The sequence below is a fragment of the Macrobrachium rosenbergii genome, chromosome 14 (genome assembly GCF_040412425.1).
Source record: "Macrobrachium rosenbergii isolate ZJJX-2024 chromosome 14, ASM4041242v1, whole genome shotgun sequence".
NCBI lineage: Eukaryota > Metazoa > Arthropoda > Malacostraca > Decapoda > Palaemonidae > Macrobrachium > Macrobrachium rosenbergii.
The window spans coordinates 10,032,352-10,055,126 of NC_089754.1; positions in this window are offsets into that span (position 1 = coordinate 10,032,352).

Consider the following 22,775-nt stretch of genomic DNA (forward strand, 5'->3'; position numbering starts at 1 on the left):
TCACTTCTTCATTGAAAATTTTCTATCATGCCCATCTAATACATTGTGAATCTTGCTAAGAAAATAATTCATATCCTTCTTTCTACATTCCAGTTTCTTAAAGAGACTACTATAATAATTAACAATATGAGAACATAAGTCACTTTGAGACCCAAGTGTCTTTCCATTTTCTAAGATTAATTTGTTTAAAGAAGCGAGTTGAGGTTTTACTTTTTTGCTTCCTAATAAATAAGACGACACTTTCTCTCCTTTATTCAGTTGATCGATCTTAGCTCGAATTTTCACTCCTTCCATAATTTCATTCCTTACACTTTCAATTTTGCCTTTTAAGGATTGAATATTAAGGTATTCTCCAGCAGTACAATCATGTTTTAAATACAATTTTCTCAGCCGTGCCTGTAATAGATTTATAAGACAATATTTTTCATTGTTAATCCTATTGGATAAAACTATCAACCAATTTTGACATTCATTTTTCATCCAGTCCCACCAGATTAACAAATTTTCAAACAGACTTTTCTTGCATTTCAAATAATGCCAGAAAGTACTAAAAATACACTTGACTCCATCATATTTTAATACATTGTTATTTAGTTTCCATCCCAATAATCAGAACCTTTGTGATATATTCCACAGTTAATTTCCATAACGACCATACAATGGTCTGAAAATGAGACAGGTACTGTGGTTACATTACGAATATTATCAAAAATGCGTCTTAAATAGAACATGTAAAGGAGAGACCCATCAATTTTCCTTACAAAAGTGTATTCAGGTAATCCTTTTCGAAAGTAGTAAGTATCCTTCAAACCTAAATGACTGATTAAAGATAACAACGTTTTTGACATTATATGGTGACCCTAATGACTACAGTCTCTGTCGGTAACAACAAAGTTGAAGTCTCCGCCTAAAATGATGTTGTCTATTCTATGCCTCATATAAAATGGTAAATTCTGAGAACATTATTCGCCCCAGAGGGAGTATAAACATTCAGAATAATGAATTCAGAGCTATTATAACGTATCTGTACACCGATAATACGCCCTTCCACATCTGTATCTTGTTTAATAATCTCAATACTTTTCCGTTTAGTTACCGTTATTAACGTCCTACCTTTGGATAACACTGTGGGATTGAAAATTACCTCATGAATATTGAAAGTATCAAACAAGGAGAGAGACATTTTCAAACTGTGCTCCTGCAAAAGAAGTGTTAATTTTTTGGTAGTTTAACATCGCTCGTAATTTCAGTTGCTTGTCTCTACTGCATAAACCATTAACATTTAATGTCGCTATAGTTAAGGACATTATGATATAAAGGATTATGTGTTGTTTTCTTTTTCATTTGTTGCTGAATTCCTTCAGTTTACCATCTTCAAGTTTTAAATTCCATTTCCCATGTTCTGACTTTTCATCATTTTTATGAGTATTTTCCTGCAGATTAAAATATCCACTGATATTTTCAGTATCCATGTTGTCATCGGTGTTAGGTTCATAGACCGGACAAGTTTTCACATTTAAGTTTTCCTCGTCGAGTGGAAGGCGAGAACCAGATGATTTAACCACTGATGAATACAAGGAACTTGAAATAGGTGGTATTCAATAAGGGTTCCTTATCGCAAGAAACTTCATTATGACTACTTTGCGTAGAGGGGGAATCAGATTCCAAGCATAGGAACGTAGACTCACGCACAATGCAACTATCACTTGTCTCATTGTTATCCAGTAGTATATTATCATTATAATTTCCTTTATCAGATTTTGCACGATTTGTATCATGTACTAATGGTGCATTAAGCAAGGCGATATCAGATTGATTCATAACTTCGTTTTCCTTTCTTCCAGTGTTGTTGTTTTTCTTTCAGCAACCACATCCACTTTTTGCACAGGTTCCAAAGCAAGAAAATCTTGTACGTTATATGACTGAATATTGCTGTCACTATTTTTACAACCTATGGCTAAATGCGCTGAACTGCCACATTTACGACAGTTTTTTTCTATCCACTGTATATGAAGTTAATTTTAAATCCATATATACTTATAGATGAAGGAATGTTGTCTCTGATATCCATTTTTGTAGTCCCCACACCACTCAGTAGATTTTTACCTTGTCCGTGTACAAAAAATATTATTTCTGATACCGTAAACCTTCCCATAACGACTCAAAAAATTCTCTAAAATGCCATTCTGCATTTCAAACGGGCTCCTCTGATTGATACGTTTGAGTACTATTAAGGTTTATTATTCTTACTGAATCCTTTGCACCTACTTGGAATGTTTTATCTTCATTATTCAATAGAAAATTCAAAAACTTAACAACAACCCTGTTCGGAGGCATTAGTTAAAATCCGACGATTTCCGTGTCTCGGATATTTAACATGTCAAAAATTACATCACATGTCAAGTCATAGGTTACAGTGGATTTAAAGTGCAATTCAACCGAATTGACACGCCCAAGAATACAAGGTTTACTTGCCATGATTTCCATTAATCCTTTTTATAATCCAAAACCTGAAGGTGTGCCACTAGCAACGAAAAGCCGGCGACGAGAGCAGCCTAAGTACGTCCACATCCAACCAGAGCTTGGACGGAAATCCCTGTTTTTATTAAGAATAATGATCGTTTTAATAGCACGATTTTATAAATAAAAAAACACATTTACGGGTCTGGGATCTAACTTTTAAAGCCATTGCTTTCTTACTTTTATGTTCAATTCATCATCGACTATTAAATGGGGCTTTTAGTTTGACTTCCAACTGAATCTCTTTCCACGAGGAAATAATATATCTACAGAAGTATTTCGTTGACAATTGCTTCCCATCCAAACTGTTTTTTTAGGAACGTTACCAAAGTTTTCAGTCCAAAATTCGATGTGTCTACTGTTCCAAAACTGTCCTTTTTGCCAGTCTTCCACTAATACATAAAAAATCCTTTTATGAAGAATTATTTAAAATCATCAATCGTCATATTTCGGCTATTAATTTAAAACTCTACCAAGAAACCCTTTAACGATCGGCCCTCTATTTGGGTACAAAGCCTCTAATTTCAAAACACTCTGTATATATATATATATATATATATATATATATATATATATATATATATATATATATATATATATATATATATATATATATACATATGACGACTGGGAATATTCAAGGACTTAATGAGATTACATGTAAGATGGTGTGGTAATGTAATGAAATTGTGAATGAAAAACTTCTCTTTATGAAAAGCTCAACTCAGAGATTGTATAGAGCTTAAAAATGACGTGAAGAAAACAAACCCAAATTTTACCATTTCTGGACGGATGAGGCAAAAGAGAATTATGCAGAAATCATAGGAAGAAAAGTCCCACATCAGGGCGAATCTAAACTTATTGTTCCGACTTGAAGAGTTCTATCAGATTTGGCTTACATCTGTGGCCTGGGTCATGGTTGCTTCCTGATAAAGACCATACCTGCAAAATAAAAAAAAATAAAAAACCGAATTAACCGACGTGAGTTGTGGCAAACAACAACAATTTTTGGAACACTGACACATTAAAGAATTAGATCTGACTCCGACTATTTAAATGAAAAAGCGAGTAACACATTTTTTCATTCTATGAAACAAAACAGCCATTTCTTCTTTAAAATATAAAATTCTGGAAATGTTACATGGTTAGGTTTTTAACTAGCCACTCCATAGCCTTACAACTACATGCAAACAGCCGTGTATGGTATATTTAAAACTGCATCTAGTTTAAACTCTCGTCTTACTAAATAGATTTCACATTGTAAGATATGAACTTATTAATGAAAATTTAGAGGCTGAAAGTTAACTTTTTTTATGCCAGTACCTTATAATACAGAAAATTTAACAAAAACAGCTTTAATAACGTTGTCATTAAACGAAAGACTATCTCGTTGGTTATCAATTCCTATTTATCTTACGAAATAATTTTTATTGTGTCCGGCTAAAGAAAGGTCTCGTTTTTTATCTGGATTTTTGATGAATAATGTTACATTTCATTTATAGTTACACTGAGTAATCTTTCGCAGCTGCATTCAAGATAACTACTGTATGTACAATTTTGGACAAAACAAAATCATTTGTTTTTCGTTATCTTTTCATGTGTACAGTATATATTTCCATATGATTTCAATTTAGAATATATCGTTATTCAAGTGTTCTTTCAGTTTTAACCTTACAACACTGAATGTGTACATCATATTACATAACTTTCTGAATATCTTTTAAGTTAATGTGAACTACTCCCTATGGCCTTGTAGTCTTGCTTGGCAACTAAGGCGGAAGACATTGCATTGGAGGATAAATTAGCCAATTATCGACTTGGCTCTGAATACCGGAAGGTAATCCATGACAATGACGGCGGCCAACAGCTTCTTTCATCTCCCTTTTAAGCTGCTTGCTAATTATTCATCTGGGTTTCTGTTCTCTAGGTATTACAAAGCCTTCCGTAATTTTAACGACATTTACACAAACCTACCGCCGGCGTTATTCTGTAAAAGTTAAAGTTAAGTATACGTTAGTTTAACCAGACCACTGAGCAGATTAACAGCCCTCCTAGGGCTGGCCCAAAGGATTAGATTTATTTTACGGGGCTAAGAACCACTTGGTTACCTAGCAACGGGACCTACAGCTTATTATGGAATCCGAACCACATTATAGCGAGAAATGAGTTTCTATCACCAGAAATAAATTCCTCTAATTCTTCATTGGCCGGTCGGAGAATAGAGCGCGGGGCCAGCAGAGTGCTAGCTGAGAATGGTACCCACCCCTCCAATGAGGAACTAACCGCGTTATTCTGCAACTTGGACATCGCCAGATAAGAGTGATCATTCTACAACCACTGAACAGGAATAAAATTACAAAAGGATACATGAAACCTAACAGTAAGAGAGAGAGAGAGAGACACACACACACGCACGCACATACAGATAAGGTTTACAGGAATAATGATGGAACTAGAATGAAAGGAAACAGGGGAACTGAAACTGATTACTACGAAATTACCTAAATAACTTGCTCGTCTCTTTAGTATTGTATCGGATCCCATAAAGTGGAGTTTTCATTAAAAATGATGTATTCCCAAAATGGACCGCTGAATATGCATGACATTTTCATCAAATTTATAATTAATTTCATTTTTTATTCCACTCACCTCAGCTCATTTCCTAACAAAATGTTTGGAACAATAAAGCTTGTTTCGAGTAGCTTGGCATGACAAGGAAATGAGTGGAGCTCTTTTTTTTAATTTTTTTTTTAGAAAAATATCCTTTTAGATATTTTCACTGTCTGTCAATGCCCTCACCAATCGGGTGTCTGACGGTGTTACGGTAACAGCACAAACGATTTTGTCATTGTTGGCCACTTAAAAGTCTGAACATTTGTCTTTTGGTATGTTAATGAACTTTGTGCTATTATTAGTTGTGTAAAAGCTATAAAGAGCATAAAGGCTATGATATTTAGTTAAGCTAATAATACGTTGTCATATATCAAATGCACTCTGATTATCAAAACTTTTATGTAGAATCTTCCCTTTCCTTCTTAACCCAGTATACAACCATTGTGTAATTAAATGTTAGTGCATTTCTACAGAATTAAAAATTATCGAATGGGAAAACTGCTCATCGTCGCCGTTATTACGAGGAGGACTGTTCAGTCTTAGCTAGACGTTAACGTTACTGTTCTTATATTCTTATTGCACCAGAAATCTGCGTTAAGTTATTGAAGGCTGTAAGCTTATCATTTTAATAACAATATATAGCTGAGCAAAGGAATTTAAACGTAACTTGCAGTTACTGTATTAAAACAGACCAAAAGTGAGGATGCACTCGTATTCCTTGTGACTGTTTAGCGTCATCTTGGCATAACGTGAGAACTGCCTCAGAGCTGGGTCTAAGTTCAGAAGGTTGGGGATTAATTTTTAGTGCTACTTAACAATAGTAGTAAAAAAGTAAATCCCTAAAAATTCCATTGGTGTTGTGACAACAAGGATGTAAGTCAACCGTGCACTTGCCACGCTTCATGTACCATATCTTCCACTCCGTTTATTTAAGAAGAAAGATAACCGTTTGATATCTACAAAAATCGTTATTGCTCTTTATAACTGAAAATATCACTCAGGCGTAGATGAAGCCTTTCTCGTTTGACAGAAAACATTTATCTTGACTCAAAACCCAACATTTCTGAAAATCAAAATATTTTCATTTTTAAGGATAAAGCAAAATTTTCATTTTCAAGGATAAAGCAAAATCTTTCATTTTAAGGATAAAGCAATGTATAGGGGTATCTATTACAAAAAAAAAAAAATCATTGATAAGATATATTCACAACTAACACTAATTCAGCTTAACTGGAATGAGGTACATGTCATTACAGCATTATCGGTTCAAGAAATTGAAAAAGCTTAACTTCGTTTATCCATGATAATTCTGTAATGACATTTCTCTTAGTTTGAAGGCCAATTTATAGGTTTTTACTTCATACTTTTAAATGTTTAAAACGAAAGAGTTCTTGAACCCTTAACTGAACTGTCTTCAGTGCTCATTCAGTTTCATTCTATCAATCTACTGTATCATACCGTAGGTGTGGTGTACTGGTCTCAGTCATATAGGCTTACGAAAAATAACCAGGGAAAGTAAACCAATATTTCTCAACTATAATTCCTCTGGGAAGGTGAAGCCCTCCTGTCATATAGTGTGGCACTCAAAGTGAGACTAGTGAAGACTAGTCAACCCCTGGATTTCACTCGTTTCTATTTATTGCTTTAAAATATTCAATAAAGCGTCCTCAGTTACTTTCATCTAGTTTAGCTGGACATTGTAGCTGCTACTATTATTGCTCAGTATGAAACTACCTCTTAAAGTTGCTTCACAGGTAATTCTGGTATCCCTCGTCTAAAGATAATTCTCCGTATGGAAATGCATTGCTAGAGATTTAGGGTATGGATCAAGTCCCAAGATAGATAAACTAGGTTAGGTTCAGGTTGCTTGATATAAGGCTTCATGAGCGCCTTGTCAACTGCCTTCAGTTACTTTACCATCTATGGGCTTTCAGGATTTCAACAATTCTTAATCCATTACAGCTTGTGATCCTCGACGATTGTCATTTGCTTAGGTAATTTACCGTAAGTTTTACCAGACAAAACACTTACATAAAACAAAAACCATGATAAATTCAGGTATTAAGAATAAAGTGCCATAACTATTTCCTTAAATAATATTACCAACTGATGGAACATTAGGCTTTACCTATGGTCTTCTAGGTTACATAGGCCACTTTGTACCGGTATTGTAAAACCCTGTGGATTTTAAGACTCCATCCGGTCAGGGTAAACTGCTCAAGTTCTTTACATAATTCATTTCGTAATTCATAGCAAGAAAACCAAAGTCTGCAATTTCTATTAATGAAGGTAAGGACGTTCATATTTACACGTGATCTTTATTGAAAAATCGGTTAACTATTTACACCTTTTAATCACAACACGACAACTTATTTCATAAGTGCAGTATATCAGTAAGGCCAGGCGCCTGACTCTCCTCATTAAAATACATTGTTGTAAAAGCAACAAACACCGGAGTTCTTGAATAACAGGGTCTCCACTACTCCAATCCACAGCCTGTAAAGTAAAAAAACTACGGCAGAAATGTTTGTGCTTATTACAAATAAACTACAAATTACATATTCTTTGGCCAGTAAAATAAGGTTTTATTAACTGAAATGAACTGAAGTCCTCACGAACCAACCAACCAAGTCAAAGGTCAACCAAATCAAAACTTTGACCAAAGCAAAAAAAAAAAAAAAAAAAAAAAAAAAAAAAAATCGTGTCAGCAAACCAAGGAACGGGAGACACCGAAAGAAGCTAACAATTGAATGACCAACCAGAAAACCAACCGTATCAAACGTCACAACGTTTAGAACGGCCGAGCAAAATTACTAAAGGTCAATTTGCCAAGTCTTAGAGCATAGCACTTTCTGGCATCACTCGCTGATTGTATAAAATAGTATCTGCCTATTGTATCATAGTGAAAACATTGGCCTGTTCATTGTATGATTAGCATGAATTTCTCTTAAGTTAAAGAAAGATTTAAAGCTAACAGCAGCTATGACTTACGTAAAAATTTCAAATAAAAAAAATTAAAATTATCTAAATTAAAAGAAATACGTTAAATCATCGGTTTTAAAACGATCATTACTAAAAACTTAATTTTTTGCTGAAAACACCGAGAGTTCTTTGTATGTACAGAAGCAAAATTAAAACTTATAATATTGCCGAGTTTGGGAATTGGGTTGTTAAAGTATAAGTATATATTAAATCAAGAAATATTTAGAAGATTACGTTAACTATTGTACTATAAAACGTTAACTATTGTATTATAAAACAAATTGCAAAATAAGTCAAGGTCTACATTGATAACGACAAAAATTCAAGAATAATTCTTAAACTATCAATAAATATAAATGTTGCATTACTTTAAATCTCAAAGATCTGAGGTCAAGGTACGTTATACTACATATAGCTAGACTGATGCTGAAAAGACTGCTTCATGAAATGGTACAGATTGTCAACTCTGACCCGCTTTGAAATTAGAGTTGTAAGTGGTAGGATAAAAATCTGGAGTTGTTTAATAAAATAGAAGTATAACTAGTAATACCTTTACAAGATACTAGATATAAAACCTTAAAAACAAAAGGGAAGGCTTTGCACGAAAGTCAAGATTTTAACAAGCACTTCATTACCAAGTACATTGTAAATTAGAAACTAAACCCAAGTACCATCAGAAAGCATCAGATCTTTGTAAGGCCCTGAAAGCTAAATATTTGTATCTAAGTAAAATGAAAGTTTTATATTCTAGAAGCGAAAAATAGGATAAAGTAAATGCTATATGATAAAGCAAGGCTTAAAGAACTAAAAACTTTCAGATTATTCAATGCTGCTCACAAATTGCGGTAAGTATATATTGATCTTCTGTACAACAAAATAAAAAACAAAATAATTTAAATATCAATCTAGTTTAATCTAAAGCTTACAATCAAAATTTAAAAAGCTTTATTCAAGAAAAAAATAAGCCTGTTCCAACAAACATTACGTCGAGTAACCATACCCATGAACCCTTGCGATAATGGAAAAAACACTATATTTAAAAAATTGTTATTCAAGGAAAAAATAAGCCTGTTGCAACAAACATTATGTCAAGTAACCATACCCATGAACCCTTGCGATAATGGGTAAAACACTATAAACTGAAGTCAAGAAAATCTTAATGTGAAGTATTATAACATGAAGGTAATGAAACTTAGCCTTTGCAGAGCCTGTGAGAGTCGCCACAACTAAACGTGAGCCATCTATCGCGGTACCAAATTGCAATAGAAAAAACCGGTACGGAATTACTTACGACTGCTCAGGTAGCGAGGAACCGACCGAAAAACGAACAGTATAACACTATGCTACTTTAATATTCCAGAGTCGAGAGCTAACTAAAGTCCGATTTCCTTGCCGAGAACCCCGCTGCTGTTGGCGCGGTCACCATCAAAGACCGTGGATTCACTTGTCTTGAAACTTGGATGATTTATGCGGAAAAGTACCAAGACGTCCTTGGTTTTGTTTAAGGAGAAGCTTTAAAAGAATTTGCCGATGCTTTCACGCTATTTGACTGATTCTTCGTTCTGTGACTTATCGGCTCTTGATAAAATTAGCCTCTGTGTATTATAACAGAAAACTTTAATCAATAATTTACCGGACAAGAAAATGAGTATTCTTCGGTGTATTACGTGTTGTCACGCAGTAAAAAAAGAAAAACATTACTTTTCACTTTTTTCCTAAGGTCCCACTCCAACGAAAGCCCTCTGCAAAACCTGCAAACTCAATGCGTCACATAAATTAGCCTCTTTTATTTATTGGATTGCGTGCTCCCTATTAATTGTCAAATCCGCACTGTCATAGCACTCAGAAAAAACCAAGTCTTTACTTTTTTCTTGAACGACTTGATATTTTCAGTCTTCCTGATACCAAGTGGGAACTTTTTGTATAGTCTTGGAGTGGCAGATTTCAAGCCTACTTTTGAATTGCATTTTGGCTCAAATAACCTGAGTCCATCTGTACCTATTCTTGTGTTGACTCCATGCATTGGATGCATTATATGCAGCAAGTCATTCAAATATTTTGGACACCCAGTCTTGACAGCTCGATGAATCATTTCACATATTTTGCACATTATTCTAGCTTTGATGGGGAACCAGCGCAACTCAAACAATACAGCGTAAGTCCTGTCATGCGGTGCAACACCCTTTATTAGTCTTGGCGCTCTGTTTAGTATTTAGTTGCATCTTAGGCAGAGTATTTTCTGCAGTTGTTCACCCAGTTTATGAACAATTAATCAAAAGATTTTTATGGAACACTCTCCAATATATTTTTTAACAAACTATTTCTGATGTGCAGTCTCAACATTTTTTAAGGAAATATTTCTCTGAAGATGATGTGCAGTAACCCTTAGCAACATTTTTAATTTGAGCACTAAAGACAAAAATAACAGTCTAGTAGCACACCTAAGTCACGTATTTTGTCAGCGATCGAAACTATATTTCTATTCATATTAAGCCGAAAACCACCAAGGTTTCTTATTTCATTTTTCTTTTCTACCAACATAAACTCAATTTTATTTTCATTTAATTTCAGCTGCTTAAATGTTTTCCATTCCTTACATTGGTGAGGACATCATTTATTATCTCGCTTGTAATATCGTTTCTGTAAAAACAAAATTGGGTGTCATCTGCTAAAAGCTTGGACTTGACTCCTACGTCGCTGTGGCATATTTCATAATACAAGATGAAATTCGACCTAATACACTGCCTTGAGGTGCTCCTCTTCTTAATGTTTCATAAGGTGAGTTCCCTAATTGTACACAGTATTTTCTGCTTAACAGGTAGCTTTTCAAATATACTCAAAATCATCTTTAGTAATACCAAGTGATCTTAAATAATTTGAGAGGTTCATGAATAACTGTTGAAATAAAAAAAAAAACAGCGCTGAGTTTGAGCAGCACCAAAATACCACATTTGCTTTGTTTATCGTTTCTAATGGGGCAATTACGACAGAACTTACAGTGGTTTCTGCATAAGCCGACTTACTATCCAGTAAAGTATGTACCCTTTCCAGATAAATAATTATCTGTTCAAGAACTACAGATTCTAACATTTTGGACATAAAAGATAAATTCGAAAGAGTCCTGTATGAAGTTCAATTTTGATGATCAAGTTGTTTGTTTAACAACAGCCACTTTCTCAGCTTAGGGAACTTGCATTCAGAGATACTGACATTTATAACTTTCACTGTTACACTAAGCATGAACATTTTCAACCCCAATAAGTTCAGATTTGGCATCGGATCAATTGTACAATTTCTTTTCTTTGCCATTTTGATAATCATAATAATACCATCGTTGTTCACATTATTAAATCTCGTTAGTCTATCATTCGTCTGTAGTATAGTATTTATCCGATTCGGCGGTTCAACACAAGTAACAATTGTTCTAAATGTTCTCCTTACAAAATTCAAGAAAAATATCGGGGAGCCTTTGTTCCCTTACATTCCAGTTCAGCTGTCCAGAAGTCTATCGTTTATTCATTTCCGTTCCTGCTTCACGGATTTTCTGATGATAATGTTCAGTTGCTCAGTCTTATACAGGTCACTCTAGGAACTAAATACTACCTAAGAAAGTTTTACATAATCTCTTTCCAGCAAATTTAATCATAATAATATATATATATATATATATATATATATATATATATATATATATATATATATATATATAATACAATACTGTATTTAACTTTGTTTTATAGCTATATATAACGTATAATTATATATATTATATATATTTATAGTTGTAATTAAACAAATTTGATAAAATACCTCGATGTACTTTGGAAAACTAGTTAAGGAGAAACCAGAGATAAAAAGAAATATTCTTAATTCATCCAATATACAAACTCTAGTTATACTCAAAAAGATAAACCCAAATTATAGGCGATGGAATCCGTCAGTGCACCTCATGCTTTGCACTAAAGAGTTTTAGGTTCTTTGCAGCATCCCTTTATCCGCCACTTGCTGCAAACCCCTTTTAGTCCTTTTGCTGTACCTCTGTTCATATTTTGTCTTCCTTCAGTACGGTAAAAAAATTATTTTACCCTCTCTCTAACAATTGTTTCATAGCGCAACTGCGAGGTTTTCCTCCTGTTAACTTTTCAAACCTGTAACTTAGGTTGCCAATTTCCGTTTCAAAGCGCTGAATGACTTCAGAAGTCCCAGTGTTGGCCTTTGAAATAAATTTTATATTCCATCCAGCCAGTCCAAACTAGTTTCGGCCTTCCATCAGTCCTACTTCCGACCACTGAGCATTATGGCTTAACAGGACCTTCCCTGAAAAAAAAGGGGACGCCATATTTTACTTAAAGAACCAACCATTACTTCTTGGAAATAATCTCAGCTATGTTTACCACGCCCAAAATACTCTACGATATCTAATGAACTATCCTAACACCAGAAACCTAATTCTAACCTAACCTAGAGGCATGGCAAAAAAAAAAAAAAAAAAAACCGAGGCGCCCATCTCGTCTGGCTGAACCATAATACAGTTGGAGAATATGCTTTTTACTCTTCCGGGAACTTGATTCACTAATCGGTTTAAGAAAATTATACCTGAATATGTTTACACTGCTTCATCGACATACATAAAATTTCATAAACAAGTAAAAATGGTCAATGGTAAATTTAACTGTTACGGGATAATATAAAATATAAATTGTCTAATACGCAGTAGTCCAACAAAAAAGGTTAACAGGCTAAGAGGCTAAATAGGTAAATGACCTGAATACCAAGTCAATATGTTACATAATTTGTTACTGATTTTTGATTTATTAAGGAGAATCTGTCTTGAATAAACCTATACTACCATGAAAGTTATGTTTTCGCATATTGAATACATGTTCCTGTTAGATTTCTCTCGATAAAATTATTGTTTCTGAACAAGATTCTTGCTTGAGGCCACTGAATTGGTGCGAAATATTCTCTAACATGTTTACTAATGGCACTGTTTCTCTGATCAGAGGAAAATGAATGTGCAATCCGTTTCTCAGCAGTTTTTTACTTGTTCCAATATAACATTTATTGCAATCTACAAGGAATTTTGTCATTACCCCGTTGTCGCATATGAAGGCTGTTTCTTATTCAAGTTCTGCCAAATGGTATGATAGGAAAATACAGCAGTTAAATTTAGTAATTTAAGTGGATGGATAATAACTGAGAACGAACGCTGGCATGTATGTCATGGTCAAACACAGCGTTTTGCTATTAAAACTCCCTATTTCCACTACTGGAATAAAAAGATTTTTGTGCTATGCGAGAAACACTCATCTATATCAAAGTAGCGCCTATCAAAATTGTTCTTTGACCAATCCATATATATAATCTATCCTGTCATCAAAGAACTCAGGGCTGACTAGATGAAGAGCTCTTAAAACATAGATCTTATTCCATTTTTAATGTTTATTATGGAAAGATCTCGCATTTTAATCAGAATTAATTGTTGCTACCTTTTTTATGTACTTTAAACTCCAGTATTGTTATTTCTAAAACGACTTTAACATCCAAGAAAGCTGTAGTCGTATTTTCTTCCTTCCCAACAGTAAATTGGATCGAAGGCACCAATCCATTAAAAAGTGTTAATGTAAAATCTGTCTCCAAATGAATTTCCCAAATACTAAATGTGTCGTCAATATAACGGAACCAAATGATTGTCGGGTAAATGGAGTCATGCATTACTCTCATAAAATTCCACGTAAATGTTCTAAAAACGAATGAAAGACAATTTCCCATCTGCATACCAAATTTGTCTAAAATAGTTACCATTAAAAACAAAGGAAGTATCTACTACAAAGTCTGATTAACTGTAAAATGACACTAACACGGTTTTATGTAAAAAGATATTTATCAGAGTAAAAAAGTGACCATCACTAACAGGTACACAAGTGAACAAGCTTGTTACATCGAAAATAACCATAATGTCATCGTTTGTAGCAGGACATTTTTGCAGTCTATAAACAAAATCAACAGAATTAATGATATGAAGACTTGAAGGACTTGTGTCAACTAACGGCTGATAACAATGAGAATAGTGATCTAGATTGTAAAGCATGTGACTAACAATGAGACCTAGTGATCTCTTTAGACCTAAATTATAGTGGTGATGAACACATGATTTTTCAAATACCGTATTTTACATATTTTCACAATAATTGAATATATATATATGTATATATATGTAAATATACATATATTATAGATGGGTTATATGTGTGTGATAGGTATATGTTGTATTCACCATAATTAGAGAAACAGTGCCATTAGTAAACATGTTTTAGAATATTTTGATCCAATTCAGTGGTCCCAAGCAAGAAACTTGTTCAATGAAACAATAATTTTATGAGAAAAATCTAACAAAAACAACGTATAATATAATATATTTATACAGAGTATATATATATTATAACAAATATAGTATATTATATATATATTATATAAATATATATATATATATATATATACCCTATATATATATATATATATATATATATATAAACTAGGTTATGGATGCAAACCACATGGCCAGGCTATTCAAGTTGATTTTCCCATCACACAAACCAACGGAAATGGTTTGGGGAGGACAAGTCTAGTACGATGGAAGAGGCAAAAGAAGTTATTAAATAAAATATGGCACAGATGTAAACAACATTCTGAATTGTTCCCTTTCATTAAAATGTCCCGTGAAGGGAATTGAAAAACCACTTGAATTGCCCTGTGGATATTTCTGTTTGGTCCCCTCTATGACCTAAAGACATTTTGAAAGTCTGCGGCTTAGTCCTTATTCTGTGCATAATAAGAAATTATACTGGAATTTTTATTGCTTAATGTGGACGCAAAGATATATTCATTTTTTGAAGAACTCTCATTTTCCATAGTTTAGCACTTACCAACGCGTTTGCATGGAAGGCAGTATTTTCTTTATTATCTATTGCATCATTCTCGACAAACTTTTTTTTTAACTGACGCTATTATACTGGAAAATATTAAAACCCCTAGTTTGTGTTTGGGCTGCAAAACAACTTTTGGATGCCTTTTTTCATTAGATGTAGTGAAAATTGATGCCTTGAAGCACCTTTTACTTCTGCCATTAATGGAGTTGAGACGCTCTTGGTCAGACACAGCCTTTTATACTTTGGTAATGAATCAAAACAAAACCAGTTACAGATGGTGACAAATTACCTGGGTCAAGATGACTCAAAATGTTGGTTTTAGAGCATTCAAATTTGCTACCCCGTGACTGATATCGAAAAGACTGAAAATTGAGTCTTTTTAGAAAAAAAAGAGACTTATTTTCCGAGTGTGACAATAGTGTGGATTTGACAGTTATAGTACAGAGAACCTCGCACGATTCTTCGAATGTACAGTGATGTAAAAGAATCTGCGGGTCCCACAGAATTCCTTCGGCAAACTGGGACCAGATAAGAAACTTACAGTAAGAGAGGCTAAAGAGAATAAAGAATAACGTAGGAGGTGCTCCATCCTTTGTGTTTTCATAGATGCTATACACCTAAATTTTTCAGTCATTTTTTCGGTAATTAAATGATTTTATCTAGTATTTCAATGTTATCGAAGAACTGGGAAGTATTAAAAGAAATAATCAAATATCCTGCGATAAAACGTTAGTAAAATCCATACAGCTGCAATACAGATAAAAACAGAAGACGCGTGTTGTCTCACTTATAAATGAACCTTGTTTGACTCTCCCAAATGATTCTTACCTCAGTGAAAAATTCCATACCCTTAAATGAGAGTCGAAAGCTCCGGAGTCTTGTTGTTCTGTTTGAAATTTGTATAACTGGAATCCTTCATCACCTCCGCTGCTGAAGAAAACAAAACGATGCATTCTGAGTAATGGGCTCGTTCGGAGACGGACGTACAGCGCCTCCTCTAAGCATTATAGACGATTCTCTATTGACGTTAAGAAGAAGTTATCCCTTTGCTGTATTAAAGTTGTACGTATGTTCGTGAAACTCTGATGTATCGTATGGTGAAGTTTGGGAGTTAAGGCTAAGAAAGGCTTTATCTCTGCACACGGTAAGTGTGGATTACTTTATATAAGTGGTTTCACTTAAGAATTTAGCTTTGTTTTTCATTATTAATACTTGATTATATCTCAATATTGATTATATTTCACCAAGAATTTAGTCATTACTTTAATTTAGCCTTGTTATTCAATATTTGAAGTTATGTCTTTTATTGTTTATACTGAACACTGTACAACAGGTTTAAATGTTGATTTAACTGAAACATCTTTATTTCAAGTTCTTCGCTGCTTCCCCCTACTAATTGTGTTCATTTCAACTGTGCTATTCAGACTTAGCCACCTTTCCCCATTCGTAGGTTGTCACAACCTTGCTTGTCATTTGTGGGATACAGTGAATAGTTTTTGAAACTTTTCTTTGCAATATTAAACACTTATCCCCGTAAACTTACATTATATCGTTGTGGTCACTTAAGATGTTTTTAATTTGGTGGGTCAGGGTCCTGTATTTCTGTACTACAAATTTAATCCCTTTCAGGAACAGAGAAAGTCCAAGATTTTGTCCGTAATGCAGCATTGTGGATTATGTTCCAGTTTACAAAGTAATGGAAATTTGCAACGTTCCGTGGAGGTTAGCATTCTATTCCTTGATATAACTTTTTGCCTCGTGACATTGGTGTAAAAGCATGGGTTTTAATCTGTTCTTGAATTATGCATAGTAATTCTTACACTGGAACTTTTATTTGGCCATAAAACCATTTTAATCACTTTAAAAATATTTCCCGGTACTAATGAACCCGAACTTTCTTGGAGCAGGGATAAGTTAAGTATAGCTTAGTTTTACCAGACCACTGAGCTGATTAACAGCTCTCCTAGGGCTGGCCCGAAGGATTAGACTTAATTTACGTGGCTAAGAACCAATTGGTTACTGAGCAACGGGACCTACAGCTTATTGTGGAATCCGAACCACATTATAGCGAGAAATGAATTTCTATCACCAGAAATAAATTCCTCTAACTCTTCATCAGCCGGCCGGGGAATCGAACTCCGGCCTAGCTAGTGCGAGTCCACAGCTCTACCGACCCTCCCAACGAAGAGCTTGGAGCAGGGATAACTTATAAGGTTTCTCTAGTGAGAAATGACACTGGAGAAAAACTTAGACTACTATTGTATCCATACGACTGGAAAAGTGGAATATATACTCTTCAAGGTTGGTGTATTAAAGTTTGAGGTGAGTAGTTTCTTGTGAACCAACCAATTTTTTACCTCCAGCCCAGCGGGGGCGTTGCCCCTGTAGGGTATGAGGCACCTCTCCTGCCCTGTACCTATTGGTCTTGTGACCAATAGGTAAATGCTTGGGAGGTTCAAACAACCAAATTTTTCTTTCAGGTGTTAAGCACGAGTATAGATGTTAGAAGTTAAATACTTTTTTAGGATTGTAACTTCAACTGGAACTTTCAGTTTTTTCGAACTTTGGTTTTTCTATTCTTATTCATTTTGTTCAGTAAAGTAACTTAGCTGCACATTTGGAACTTCAAAATGTATTAAGATTTTTCAATGTTTAAAATTCAGCTGTAAGGTTAGTTTCATAAGGTTAGTTTCAGCAAATAATTTTAGTTGCTCCAAGAATTTGGACGATGAGGACGGCTTTTTTTTTCAGAACAAAAAAAAAAATTAACATTGTGGTATTGCTTTGTTTTGAAATTTTGATACTTGACATATTGTTTTTGCTGACTAGATGCAAATATTGTTTTTGCTGATCAGATGCAACGTAATTGTAATAGCCACAATGCCCTCTTAACTTTGTTTTGGAATAACATAAATTATAGCTTCCACTTGTTTAGTTTTAATTAAACATTTGTAATTATTTCATAGTCATCAGTGCTAATAATATAACGAGCAATATAAAATTCATACAATATACAAACTCCATTGTACTATACGAAATATAAACCCAAATTATAGTTGATCGAATTTACTTAAGCTATCTCTTTAAGAGTTTTAATGTTCATTTACTTAGTATTCCTAACTATCCGACCACTTGTTTGAAAGCACTTGACATTTTTTGCGGAAGCCCTACTCAGAGGCTCTGGAAGTTCACCAGTACGGTAAAAAAAAATTATCCCAAGTGTAGACTTCATTTCATTAACTACTATCTGTAACTTACGTGATCCTCTTGCATTTTTTAAAGGGGTTTCTTCTATTTAGAGAATAGGCTTTCTGAAATGGATTTTTAAGGCAATGCAAGCACTACTTGGGTTAGTAAAGAACTCGTTTGTTGGTTTTGCTCCTCATAAGAGGAGATGAAGGCGTGGAGGGGATATTGGAGGAAAAGTGCCGGACAGATTTATGCGCACATTTGATGAGTGATGATGTGTAAGGTCGGCATTGAATTCCACTAATATCGGGGTCTTTTTAGACCATGCAACCAACTCTGGGCATAATCATTATTCATAACGCCCATACTAGTAGTTGATGATTCAGTCCATTCAAACAAATAGGTATGTGTATATATATATATATATATATATATATATATATATATATATATATTATATTATATAATACGCATACATATACATATATATATATGTATGTATTGAAATGGTATATATATGATATATACATTTATATACTTGCATATATATTATATAAGGGAGATTTATTATATATACAGTATATTTTTGTGTATATATATATATATATATATATATATATATATATATATATATATATATATATAAGATATATATATATATATATATATATATGCCTGTGAAAGGCGCCAAGTCTAGCCACAAAGGAACTCTTCTGTTGAAAAGTCTTTTTCGTTTGTCTCTGCAGTCATTCTTCGTGACTTCATCTCATCACTCAAGGTAGAGTCCCTTTGCACAGACACTAATAAGCCCTTGCGCTGATACCTGCAGTTTGCCTTGTACTCTCCTACCGCTGTGCTGTGCTTCATGGTGCCCACCCAGCTAGTGACAGTGACAGACAGTTTTAACGCTATCTCTCCGACGTCGTTTAACCCGTCGGAGGAATACGCCGGTGGCATGTCTTGGAAATTGGTGTGTGGCTAACAAACTTTTCAAATTCGCAGTGTTTTTACACAAGAAAGATTTTTTTTGTGATTTTTTGTTTCGTCTTCTTTTTTTTTTTCTCGACAGAAGACGATGCCGCGGATGTTACAGGTGTCAGCAGTTCAGCCACCACCGTCAGCAGTGCATAGGTTTTGAAACCAGTGAGAAATTCAAGGCCAGACAAGCCACTACTGCCCAAACTACCGTGGATCTCATCATGCAAGTAACAGATCATGCCCGCTCGACCCCAGCAAATTGCCATGATGAAAGGGATACCTAGCAGAAATGCCCTGCCGTCGATTTTCACTCTCTCTCGCAGGTTTCTCCTACCCTTTTGCACCCTTTTCCAAGACATTACCCTCTTCAGACACAAAGGCTCACTTAGCCCCCCTAGATGGCAGGCCAACCTCCTCCTCTTCAGCCCACTCTCCCTCCTCCCACAACCAGGGCCACCTGAAGAGACTCCCATCACCCCATCCCTATGCTTCATCCACACTCCCCATCCCCTTCATCCTCAGATACTCCTGTCTCTTCCCCTCCACCTCAACCAACCATCGCCAGCTGTGAGCGTGTCATCGGGAATCCCAGCACCAGCTCCAAGAAGGTATCCTGGTCCTTCAGTAATGAGCAGTTCTTTAATGTGTTGTACAATGTCACCTCTTCTTTCACTACAGCTACTAATATCCTTTCAGCCATGATATAAATATAATAGACAGGAAACATCAAGCATTTCTTCAAGGGTCCCCTGTCCATCGGCATGCCCTAATGAATACGCACAGCGACAATGATTCCAGCACCAACTGTGGATCATACCACAACCCCTCCATAATTGACGACAGGAAACTGCTGAAATTAATTCAATGAAATATCTCTGGAATTAACATTAAACTTGTTGTTTCTGTCAAAAATTTCTCTCAATGACAATGATATCATTCTTTCGCAGGAAACATTTCAAGGTAATACATCTTTCTTTTATAAGGGGTAGTCGGTGTATGAAACACCCCAGTCTGACACAACTAGAGATCTCAAGAGTAATTAGATACATAATCTCTTTGTCCTTATTTCCAATAATTAAGTGTGGACTAGAAGTAGAATCACAGTATAAAAATAATTCTTGAGGGAATGTCCTTGACCATTCATAGTGTTTATAAAGCTCCCAGAAAACTCTGGAAGCAGAGACCCTTTTTGATATGGCATCAAGGAGCAACATTATTGTTGCAGGTGACTTTAATGCTTATCATCCCCCTATCAGGCCCAGACACCCAGAAGACGCCACGAGACGTCACCCGTACTGTTTGTTCCAGTAATTTCCAGGAATCAGATTACAGAACAACTGTGATGATCCAACTCACTTACAGGATGGCCAGCTAGACCTAACTCCTTGCTCAAGTAATCTGCAAGATGATGTGACCTGGCAGTTACAGCCATACTAATCAGTGACCATTTTGTCTTGCAATCCACCTTACATCTACAGAGACTTCCATCCTATCCTCCTCCTCCTGGATAGAACCATGAGCTTGCAAACTGAACCACCTTTGAAAACTTTACGACTACCTGGTCTATAGAGTAAATTAATTTTCCCATTTTCTATTTTTTGGCAGGATTTTTGTAACAATGTAACGGGTGCAGCTAGTGTCCATGCCAAAGAAACGGTACACTTTTGGCCACTATGAAGATGTCTGGTACCATAATTCCAGAGTCAGAGAAATGAATTGAAGAATTAACAGAAAGTGTTCAAGAGACATAGGACTGATCAACTGCCCACTCTAATGAAAGAGGTTACCACATGACATGTAAGACAAATCGTTAGCACCAACTACATTATTGGGCAATTTTTCAAAATTAAAGAACAATATTGGAGATCAGCTTGCAAACTTGAAACCGCTGTTCATCCCGACATATAGTTAGTATAGAACACTTTGTGATTGTTAATCGTGTTTACGTTTTAAATGGCTGTGGTTAACAGACAGTACCAGTTCAAAACTATAGACCCATTAAGACTAGACTTAACATTTTCAAGTATATTTATAAAATATTAGGAAAAACTGGTCGTATATATATATATATATATATATATATATATATATATATATATATATATATATATATATATATATATATATATATATATATACATATATATATATATATATATATATATATATATATATACATATATATATATGTATATATATATATATATATATATATATATATATATATTTATATATTATATATATATATATAAATATATATATATATATATATATATATATATATATATATATATATATATATATATATATATATATATATAGATATAACTATGGAGTTCTCTCAATCAGGTTCATCATGACAATGAAAATGAAGTTGACGCGACCAAAACAGTTTCAGGCTTCCGACAACATATCCATTATTTGAGAGTTAACTTACGAAACTATCAAATTCCTCATTGGACAGGTTGGTATCGTTCTCGGCTATCACTCTGCTGTGCCCATGTTCGATTCTCCGACCGGCCAATGAAGAATTAGAGAAATGTATTTCTGGAGATAGAAATTCATTTCTCGCTATAATGTGGTTCGGATTCCACAATAAGCTGGAGGCCCCGTTGCTAGGTAACCAATTGGTTCTTAGCCACGTAAAATAAATCTAATACTTCGGGCCAGATCTAGGAGAGCTGTTAATCAGCTCCTCAGTGGTCTGGTTAAACTAAGGTATATTTACTTTACGCAGCTATTATAGGCAATAAGACCCAAACAGGAGAAAAGTTACTGCTGGAAAGCTATTACGTTTCATTGTCCTACATAATGATTGCGTGTAGTTTTCTTCCTGGACTAAAATAATTATGTAAAGTAAATTGCAATATATATATACAGATATATATATGTATATATATTTATATATATATACTATATATATATATATATATATATATATATATATATATATATATATATATATATATATATATATATATATAGGCATATATATTTATATATATGCAGATATATAGATGGATAAATAAATATAGATATATATATATATATATATATATATATATATATATATATATATATATATATATATATATATATATAGAAATCATCAACACACAATCACGTGTGGAACAGAAATAAATTTCTGACTCACGTCGGGGATCGAACCAGGTCTCTCAGGTGGAAAGCAAGGATAACGCCCTGCTTTCCACCTGATATATCCCGACGTGATATATATATATATATATATATATATATATATATATATATATATGACTTTTTTTTATCACATCACCGTGATTCACATTCAATCAGTAAGCTATCCTTTAATATCTAATCCGCTCTACCTCGGAAATAATATATTTTCATATATGTTACCGAAGGGAATTTTATTTTAGTCGATAATAAGTTCGTCGTCTCGTGGGCTCGAACCACCGAAGACAAGAACTCAGGACTACAGTGGACGCATTTTTAATATATATATATATATATATATATATATATATATATATATATATATATACATATGCTGTTTGAGATGTAATAATAAATATTGAAATAACT